At 43.5% G+C, this 10980-nt stretch overlaps 1 non-coding gene across 1 annotated transcript; it reads right to left on the bottom strand.

Annotated features, from left to right (window-relative positions):
• Window positions 1–2028: 2028 nt before the first annotated feature.
• On the bottom strand, window positions 2029–2217 carry LOC142870224 (U2 spliceosomal RNA). Its single transcript, XR_012918671.1, has one exon. It is a non-coding gene; the product is annotated as a U2 spliceosomal RNA (small nuclear RNA).
• Between the last annotated feature and the right edge of the window lie 8763 nt (window positions 2218–10980).

Here is a 10980-nt window from a genome sequence, read left to right as displayed (position 1 = left end):
ACACACACACACACACCTTGATAATACAATCACAAAGGATAAAAGTAGCTTTTTTGTTTTTTGTTTTTCACTAAAGCTAAGGCAGGGAGCAGGCAGGAGGAAGGGATATTGAAGCATCTAAAAAAGTAAAAACAAAAATCTGATCAGAATAGGAAGGACAAGGTGAGTGCTCAATATGGATTCAGTCTGTATTTTTAGGAGAGGAGAGTGCTTCTCAAACATGCCAAAGAAATACATGGGGAGGCTGTTGAAATTCATGTTTTGATCACTAGATCTGGCAATCACTTCTATTTCCAATAAGTTATAGGTGACCCTGTTGGCTCTGGTCCACAGACAGCACCTTGAGTAGCAAGGCTGTAAAGACATTGTGGATTACTACCCTTTGCACTCAATAATCGCTCGTCAACTAAGTTATTTTGAAGCAAATTTATGCTAATAACTATTTTGCTTAATATGATATCATGATCTGTCTGCAGTTTCCTAAATGCACGTCCATCTGGGCAGCATTTCAGACCTGCTCACATCTGTCACCTGCCCCACCTTTTAATGCCACCCCCATCGTGTTATCAACAACCTGTGCTCCTTTCACAAACTACTCCACAAAATGCTTAAAATAACAACCGCAATTTATTTTGGTCACAGTTCTGTGGGTTACAATTTGGACAGGGCTCAGCTGGACACTCCTGCTGGTCTTGACTGGGCTGACTTGTGCATTGACGGCCAGCTGCAGGGAGCTGGATTGCAGGGGCCTCGGGCAGTGCTGGCTATTGGAGGGGACATTGGATGGGACCCGGCCTCATGTTTCTCTGCATCCAGCTGGCTAGAGCGGGCTTGTTCACATGGTGGCAGAAATGTTCTGAGTACAGTCAGCCATCCAAATCCGTGGGTTCTGCATCCCTGGTTTCAGCTAATTGCGGATCAAAAAATATTTGGAAAAAAAAAAATTCAGCCTGTATGTGTACAGACTTTTTCTTGTCATTATTCCCTAAACAATTTAGAATAACAACTATTTACATAGCATTTGCATTGTATTAGGTAATGTTAACTAATCTAGAGATGCTTTAAAGTATATAGGAGGATGTGTGTATGTTATATGCAAATACTGTGCTGCTTTATATTACGGACTTGAGCATTCATAGATTTTGGTGTCTGTCCCAGAACCAATGCCCCATGGATACTGGGGGATGACTGTACAGCATTAGGGTCAGTCCAAATGTGCAAGCCCTTGGTATGCCTCGACCAGAATCACATTGCTACCATCCATCCCACTGGTCAAAGCAAGTTGCGTGACCAAGTGCAGAGTCAGAGTGGGACAGAATTGCCTAAGGGCATGGATGCTGGGAGAGGGAAGCATTTGTGGCTGCTTTTGCAGACTGTCTATTCAAGCCCAAATCGCCCTTCTAGGCCTGCCCCAGAAAGGCCTATTGGGCTTGTTTTTTTTAATTATCACACTATTCCTCTCTTACTTCCCTCCTCCTGGAATCCTCTTTCTACCTATGTTTAGACACAGCCCTAGTCCGCTTTCAAATGCTACCTCCTTCTTAAGCTTGATATGCAAATCGCATGAGCTCTTTAGTCACAGGGCACATTTCATTCTTAAATGCAGGTTGTGTCCTCCTCTGCTAGATCAGATATTTCTAAAAAGCTTTGTCTATTTTTGCATTCCCATAGTACCCAGCAAATGTCAATTGCTGCTATTTATTTATGCCAGTTACTTTGTATATTTTTAATCCTATCTAGAGTGGGTATTCTTATTGACTCCCTTTTATAGATCAGGAAACTGAAGCACAGAGAGGTGAAGTAAGTTGCTTAAGGTTACACAGCGAGGGAGCTACAGAGCCAGGATTTGAACCCATATTTCTTGAACTCAAGCAGCTGGCCTTTTCAACTAGTCTTATAGTTGAATGAAAATAAATGTTTACAAATAAACCACATGCAGATAATTAAGAATTGACCAGGAAGTGTGTATTTGCCCACTTTTTTGGGACAGCAAGGCAGGCTTTAGAAGTAGAAAATCTCAAGGTCCATGGGTTTTTCTTCTCTACCTCAGATTTGCAATACCAGGCGGATGCATGGAGTGGCTGGAACAAGCTCCTATTTCATCTCCCTGATCCAAAAATCCATGTAATATAGTGTCCTCGGATAGAGATGTATCAGTTATTAAACTAATGAGAACAGATGCTACACTTGACCTTAGCTAAAAGAGCGAGAAGCGATCTACTTCAAATTTTGGACTCAGATCTATAGGTTCACAAACTTTTTGCAATTCTTTTAGAGATAATCAGGCTCTGTATAACTGAATCATTATAACCAGACTCACAAGAGGCTAAAAAAAAGACTAGAATGCTAATTTATTAGTGTCCAGAGAGATAGAGAAGTGACAATCACAGCAGCACAGATGTCAGATGGTCGGAATGACCAGTAGGGAAAGTGAGTAAAGATAGGAAGGTTGCAGAGTGAGTTTATTTCCTGCCTTCCTGCAAAAAGGATTTGAGTCCATTGCAAAGGGAGCTGCTATTTTTAAGGAATACAGTCACCAAGGAGGCATGGTGAGTCACTCTTGATTAAAAGGCTGTATCTGCCACGCCGACGGGGAGACTCATATCGAGTCATCAGTGTCCTGTCTCTCTTGGACAATGCTGTAGAAATTCTTTTCTCTCAACTCTCCATTTTCAATAGTCCATAAAAATGTCAGTATCAGGCTTCACTTTTTTGGTTTGAGATTGTGAAGACTGCTCTGTTGACTCTGATTATTCCCTTCCCAGCATGACAATTGTAGCAGGAGCAGCTGTCACCAGGGGATATCGATGCCTTAGGCTTGTCTATATGGGGATGGGGTGATTGGTCAGTCTTCCTGTTGGTGTGAATAACTCAGGAAAAAGAATAGTACTACTAGGTGAAGTGAATGATACTTTTTCTAAAATAAAAAAAAAATCATTTTTACTTACAAAAAATATGGTACACAGTTGAGATTGTGAAAGAAAAAAGTGCAAACACATAGTGTAAGAGTCAGGACTGAGCGCAGGAAAGAGAAATGACTCTAGATATCTTAATTTTGAAGGAATTTAATGCAGGGGATGAAGCACTTACAAAATCATGGAAGGTCTAGGGAAGAGGGCTTTAGACTAGGTTTCTAGAAATGACTGCCAGAGTAATGCAGAAGTGAACCACTAGGGGAGCCACCACCCCTGAGGCCACTGCTAGGGCTACTGATTTCCTGGTATCAGGAAGCCCCACTGCCCCCTCACCCTGCCTTTAGTCACCCAGAAGGCTGGAGAATGGACGTTGGAAGGCTGAAAAGCCTGGTATTTCTACTACCTTGATTGCTAATGACAACAAAGCGGCCGACGGAGCAGGAAGTTGGCCTTCCTTGGATCTACCTTCCAAATCTCGGGCAAGTACCATCTAATTGGCCAAACTTAATCTGCTTCTGACATGCTACGTGGGAGGCAGTAAAGAGAATATAGTTTGTTGTTTTCTAGCCCTGAGTAAAGACGGTCATAACGAAGGAGTTTGAGGGAGCCAGTCCACACTCTCCACACACACCCAGGATCAAGTGGCATGCTCACTACCGTGGCTACGACTAGCTGTGACAACTGTCGTCATAAGCTCACACACTTGCCAAGGGCTCGCTCTCTGCCATGTGTTCATTGCCTTCCCTCCCTATTCTGCAGCTCAGAGGGGCCGGGTAATTTGCACAGACTTCGGCTGGGGGAAGAAGGGGAGCCGGCTCTGAACTCACCTGCTGGGTTCCAGAGACTGTGCCTCCCACCAGAACTTGACACCACCCCCATCGCTCCAAGTCAAAGGCCTGGAAGCTCTCTCTCACTGTTTCAAGTGTCAGCAAGCCCCAGGGGCCAGGCTGTTCACCACCTCCTGACAAGTCTCCTGCAGCTTTCCTCTTGCTCCTGCTTTTACAGGGAATTGTAACGATTTCAGCAGTTTTAGTGCTCAGAGGAAGCATTCTCTACCTACCTCTCCTCCCTCTGGGGAGAGAATTGCTTTACTCATCCCAGAGAAAGTCTTAAATGACCTTCTGCTACATCCACATCTTCTTTTATTTCATCTCTCTCCATCAGAAACAGAGAGGATGAAGGCAAGACCATGCTTTCTGAATTCTCTTAGTCTCAGCAAAATGTAATTACTACATTTCCCCCCCTAATCACAGGAGACTTCTTTCAGGAACCTAGTTACTGACTCTCCACTTCCCTCTGCTCTCCACTTCCAACTGCTCTTTGAAGCTTGGCTTTGGTATGGAAGTTATTTTGCTTTGAATTGCTTAAGAGGCCTCATTAATGAGGTTGATGACAGCCATATCCTGCCATGCCTCTTAAGAGACTTGTCATTTCCCCTACCCCAAACATTGTAAAACACATGTGAGTGGAATGGTAAAGTAGTGTAGTTATTATTTGTCTATTAGCATCTGCCATTGGAAAGCATCTCCTCCTTAATTTAAAATATTCTCATAACATGAGGGGTCACCAACTCATCCCTGGCCCCGGCTCTCTCTCCTCTCTCCACATCTGGGTTCATTCAGCAACCACCAAATGGTGAGCGACACTTGGGACCCATTCTTAACATTTATTCATTCAAAAATGTGAGTCCTTACTATATGCCAGGCATGAAGCTAAGTGCTCAGAAGAGTAGGTGAACAAATGGTCAGGGTTCCTGTCTTCCAGAAGCTACCAATCCAGACATTACACAAGCAGTCAATTCAAAAAAAGTATTCGAAGTGAATATATATGGCATTTCCTCAAAACTAGTTTCCTGCTTAGATGAAGTGGTTAAGGAAGGCTTCTTAGAGGAGGTGACATTCACACTGAAAGCAAAGTAGAAGGCAGCTGCACAAAATGAGGAGGGGAAGAACACACAGGGAAGCAGGCACAGGACACGGGAAGCTCATGACGCTGGAAAAGAAAAGTTCAGTGTGCTTCAGGGTCTGCAAGGGGGCCAGCGGGGTGGGACCCCAGTAGCCAGAGGGAGGATGACAGTTGATGTCAGTGGGGCCAGACCTTGCGGGGCCTTTGAGGTCGAGGAGGGGAATTAGGTATGACGGGAAACCATTCCGGGGCTCCAAGAAGGGGAGGGAATTATCCTTAGAGATAATCCTCGTGGCTGAGTGGGGACTGGACTGGGATGAGGGGATAATGAGCGAAGTGGAGACAGAGAGGCCATTGAACTTGTCTGAGAGGCACTGACCGACGCCCGGATAGGTGGTGGGGGTGGAGGGGAGCAGGTGGGGGGAGGCACGACAAGATTTGCTGACAGCTAGGTGTGCGTGGTGGGGAAGCAGAGGAGGCAATGAGGGCTTCTGTTTTTTCAGATGCTGTCGGAGCTCAGCGTCAAGGAATCCTGGCACCAATATGGCGGGTGTGCTTTTCTGTCCATGGGTGTCTACGGGCTTTATGACTTAATAATATACCCCTTGGTAAGCCATTGTTTGTTCCCCTCTAGCTATGTTCTTGTTATTCTATCTACACCCAAGGATAGAACTCTGAGGCTGCATACTTACCTGCTTAAAGCCTAGACTATGCCTAGAAATGCCTCTTGAATCAGATAGCCAGGGAACGGCTAAGAGCACAGTGTCCAGATGTAGGTGGCCGTCTTCTCTTCCTGTCCGATGGTCTTCCCTTGGTGTGTGTCTGTGTCCTAATCTCCTCTACTTATAAGGACACCAGTCACATCGAATTAGGAACCTACCCTTATGACTTCATCTACCTTAATTACCTCTTTAAAGGCCCTGTCTCTAAACACAGTCACATTCTGAGGTATTGAGGGTTAGGACTTCAACATAGGATTTTGGGGGGCACAATTCAGCCTATATTGGTCTCATATTTTTCTCATAGTTAGACTTAGGTTATTGGTTTTGGAAAAAAATACCACAGATGTGAAGGGTCCTTCTCAGAGCTTCGTGTGTGTATGCGTGTGGGGGGTACGTGATGTTCACATGACTTATCACCTGTGATGTTAAACGTGATCACTTACTTAAGGAAGTGTCATGCAGATTTCTCCACTGTAATGTTTCTATTTTTCCCTTTTGCTTTAATCGCCTCCTATTCGATTTATTTATTGGTGAGGGGGGATTCCTGCTTAGGGTTATGGGTATGGCAGATACACAACACCTGACACTAGACAGGTGCGATGGGTTGACGTTTATTAGTCACATATACAGCCTGAAGAAGGAGGACAATGCACAACATTCAGGGCCACATGGGGGTTGAAGTCAGGAATGGAATGAACAACCAGGGACTGTGAGAGGCAGGCTTTGCAGTGTCAGGTGGGTGGGGTGCCCCTGGCTCCCATGGCAAGAAGTGATTGGCTTGCTGGAATCATTCTGCAGGCCGGCAGGGAACTGTTTCCTGCTACTCGGGGATAGGCAGGAACGGTGCCTGGTCCGCTAGGGGACTTTGTTTGTGGAAACAGAGTGTAAGGGGAACCTGTGGTTGGGCCATTTGAGGTCCTGATTTTTACCAGATGTCAAGGCAGGATATAATATTGAGCCTTAATTTTAAACCTCCTGACACCTCTCTTAGTCCATTCAGGCTGCTATAACAAAACACCTTAGATTGAGTAATTTATAAATGACAGAAATTTATTTCTCACAGTCTGGAGGCTGGGAAGTCCAAGATCAAGGTGCCAGCATATTCTGTGTCTGACGAGGGCCATTTCTCATAGATAGCACCTTTCCTCATAGATGGCATCTCCTTGCTGTATCATAGTAAAAGGGACAAGGCAGCTTCCTTCAATCTCTTTTAAAAGGGATTTCATGATTATCATGACATAATCATTCATGATTAAGTCACGAGCAAAGCCCTCATAACTAATCACCTCCTAAAGACCCCACCTCTAATACTACTGCATCAGGGGTTAAGATTCAACATAAGAACTTGCGGGGGACACGAGCATTCAGACCATATAGCACATACCTGTTCACAGTCAACTCTTTGGAAGCATATTTTGTTCATTTGAGAAAGATGTGTCCCAGCGTACAGAATTCTAAGTTGGCAGTTATTTATTTTGGCATTTTTCTTATTTCATTGTCTTCTGGCTTTCATTGTTTCTTCTCACTTTATCCCATATGTCTCTTTTTTGTTTTTTGAGACAGAGTCTCACTTTGTTGCCCAGGCTAGAGTGAGTGCCGTGGCATCAGCCTAGCTCACAGCAACCTCAAACTCCTGGGCTCAAGCAATCCTCCTGCCTCAGCCTCCCAAGTAGCTGGGACTACAGGCATGCGCCACCATGCCCGGCTAATTTTTTCTATATATATTAATTGATCAATTAATTTCTTTCTATTTATAGTAGAGACGGGGTCTCGCTCTTGCTCAGGCTGGCTTCGAACTCCTGATGTTGAGCAATCTGCCCACCTCAGCCTCCCAGAGTGCTAGGATTACAGGTGTGAGCCACCGCACCTGGCCCCATATGTCTCTTATTCTCTTACACTCGCTTCTATATTTCCATTTTGTTTTTAACCTCCATGCTTTACTCTGGATAGTTTCTTCTAGCTATCTTTCCATTCAGATGTGAGGGTATGATAGAGTATCCGGTGACTCCAGGTAGCCTGCGTGACTGGAGGACGTCCATGGGGGAATGGGAGAGTAAGCTCAGGTGAGAAGTCAGTGCCTAGAGAAAAAGTTCAGATTCCTTAGACTGGCAAGGAAAGCCTGTTGACGTGAGGCTCCAATTTTACTCTGTAGCTCTTCCTCCTATTATGTAAGACCAACCAGCCAGACTCTTATCTTTGTGAAACACATCTTTATCCCTCATTCCAAACTTAAATGACATCATTTCCTCCTTTGAAGTGTTAATTCCCCCTTCTCTGTCCTGAGCATTTAATCCCCAAAGTTTTGGCCTAAGTGCCCCTTATTCTGTGAGGCAATTTTTGATCCTTTTAGGCCGGGTGTCACAGGGAGTCCTGCATACTACTTAGTACATGTTGGCTTGTATTGTCTGTTATCTTGTAATGGTTACGCCTTGTTTTTCAAGTAAATAATATCCTTGAAAGGAAGGGTATGTCTTGTACCTTTTAGCACCTAACACCTTAGCCTCACAACTTAAAACAGGGTTTTGCACATATAATGTTAGCAAATTTACATTGATTGATTTTTCCCTTAGTTACTCTCAATATGCTCAAGAGAGATCCTCTACTTGTATAAACAATGCATTTTAGCTTTTGTTCACTTTTAATCCCATAAAGGTGCAGAAATAAATGAAGACCACCCAAATGAGAACACCCAGAGGCTGTTTATGCAGAACTTGTCGTAGCAAGAGGGTCGGCCACCACCACCTGTATTTGGCAGAAAATCAAATGCAGGTAGGGGAGCAGGAAAGCTTTATAGTGGGGAAAATGGAAGGCTTCAGGTGTGCCCCAAATGGAGGCTGTAGGTGTGGGGAAGCTGGAGGCAGGTTAACTAGAAATAGGGCATCCTCTGTGATTGGTTTGAGGAACATGTTTAGCTTTCTTTGATTGGTGTTGAGTTGGAAGTGGGGGCAAAATAAAGGGAAGCTGGCGGTCACTGGCCAAGTCCTGGCTGTTTTAGGGTGATTGCTGCAGAGCCTGTGGTTTGGCTTCCTGGGCTGGTTGCTGCAGAGGGAATGGGTCAGAGTTCTACTGTCCTATGGCCTGGCTATTGCTCATTTGTATATTCAGTCCCTTGGTACTCCTTTTGGTCACCCTCTTACTTGCAAGAGGTTGACCAGCTGAGGGAAGGCTAGAGTTCCAGACCTTCACCTCTTTGGGATTGTTCAGTTACCTCCACAGTCAATCTTATTGTGAGATCTTTTGGACCTTTTTGTTGTTTTATCATCATGGTGATAATCTGATGAGAGAGTGGCTGCACAGAAGAATTTAAGACTTTGGGTAGAACAAAGCACCAGCACCATGACAATTGTGACAAAAAGAAGAACAAGTAATAGTTCCTTTAAGGTGCTTCAGAATCAGGAACGTAATTGTCCAATTCAGGCCAAGAGAACAAATATCAAAGGCCATGAGGATCAACTTAAGGAAGCCAAGTAGTTTTTTCCTTAAGATGATGTATAGTCTTTTCTATCTTGCCTTTTTCATTGATCCAAGCACAGCAAGACATTTTAGCAATGGCACAGATTCCACTGTGACGGACCAACAAGAAATGTAGAGCAATGTGATTGTCCATTATCACTTGTGCTAATGAATTGTGGTTTATCTGTATTCTATTTAGTGCAGGGGGAGCATCATGGATAACTCTCAAGTTAGTGATAAGTTCCTTACAGTCTTTTCTGTTTGCATGATTCTCATCATTAGGGACACCACATAAACAATGAGTCGGTAATTTGCCCAGGGAGAATGCCTCAATAATCAACAGTAGCTTTGTTTGGGAATTCACGTATGAGTCAGGATTTCTAGTCTTGGTGACCTATACACTTAAAATCTCCACGTACAGCCAAGTCTTGGAATACCATTTCTATAGCGCACGGGGTGTTAGTCTAAAACAAACAGGATCGGGAATCCTGGTCCCAAAGAAAGTAGTATCTGACAGGGGCACACGGAGACACAGGAAACAGGGAGTTGCTCATGACACAGGGTTGGAACTAAGGCCTTACATTAGCTGAGATACTTACTTGGAGCTCAATTAGCCTCTTCCAGGTGACAAGTATTTGGCCCATCACCCTACTAAGGCTATTGAATTCAAATTTAGAAATACCCAGGATCTGATTAATAAACTATAATAATTTATTCTTTTTCAGGGAGAAAGGGACACTAGCAAAGTCACAGGTTGATTCGTTTAAGACCATTTGTCTGTGTAATTGCAAATGGAAACATCAGTGTTTGTAATTCCCAATGGTCTTGTTTAATGAGATTGGAATTGCTCAGAGATTTTTATCTTGGGGTCTGGTGACAAATGGTATATCCAGAAGTTAGATTGAAGGAAGTGGTTAATGTTTGGAAAAACCTACCAATGGCATTAGAATAAGTATGTTCTGACCTAGCAATTAGACTAAGGAGATAATAAAAGGAAAAGAGGCCATTATGGGAGGACAAATCCAGGGGTCTATATACAATAAGACGAAGAATGCATTTAAGCAAACAGATAAAAAACAAAACAGAAATTAGAGATTTTGGTCCAATGTCTTGTGAGGAAGTTGTCCACTATTTCAGGTCACCTGCTTGTTCGGAAGGTCTTGAGTTCTGAGGGTCACCTGCCGACTTTCAAAGAGTGCTTGCTTCTAGAGAATCTCTGAGAATCCTCAGTTCGAAGTGCCTTTTCGGGTTAGCCTTTCATTTGTATAGAATTTTGAATTACTTTTTTAGTTATGAAATGGGAACCCAAGGATTGACTCCCTGGACTCCCTGCTGTGTTTTTTATTAACAGTGCCAGATTAATTCTCCTTCTTATGAGATGAAGAACAATTTCTCTCTGATATTGCTTCTAATAGATGAAGTTCCCTGTAAAGATCATGAACAGGCCATTTAGGAAGATGTCATGGGTATAATAGTATGATGATCTTGGTGATAAAACTGGGTATTGTACATGGGTGCCTTGAAATATTTTGTCATTTATGCATGTAGTAGGACAGTCTCTGCTATCTGAGGTGAAACATCTAAATGCATAGGTCTTCCAGTTACCAGTTCGTAGGGGGATAACTGATGTGTCCTCAAGGGAATAGTGGACCATGTGACCCTATAGGCTAGTGACATTGGGAGTATCCTTGGTCAAGGGAGCTCAAGGATTTCTGAAAGTTTTGCTAATTTAAATGTAAGGATGCCATTGGTTCTTCCAACCTTTCCAGAAGATTGTGGATAGTAAAGATAGTATAGTTTTGAGTAGGGGTAATGCCATTCAGAGCTCTTTTATAATGGTTCCCATAAAGTGTGTGCTTTGGTCATTTGATATAAAAGTTGTTATGACCCAGGTTGGAAACATAAAATCAAGCAGTTTTTTAGAGATTGTAGGAGCTGCAGTGTTTTGGCAAAGAAATGCTGCAATGTACCCTGAAAATAGACGT

This window comes from Microcebus murinus, chromosome 3, assembly GCF_040939455.1.
Source record: "Microcebus murinus isolate Inina chromosome 3, M.murinus_Inina_mat1.0, whole genome shotgun sequence".
In the NCBI taxonomy this organism is placed as follows: domain Eukaryota; kingdom Metazoa; phylum Chordata; class Mammalia; order Primates; family Cheirogaleidae; genus Microcebus; species Microcebus murinus.
The sequence above is the reverse complement of the archived record's forward strand: the minus strand, read 5'-3'. Positions and strand labels throughout refer to the sequence as shown.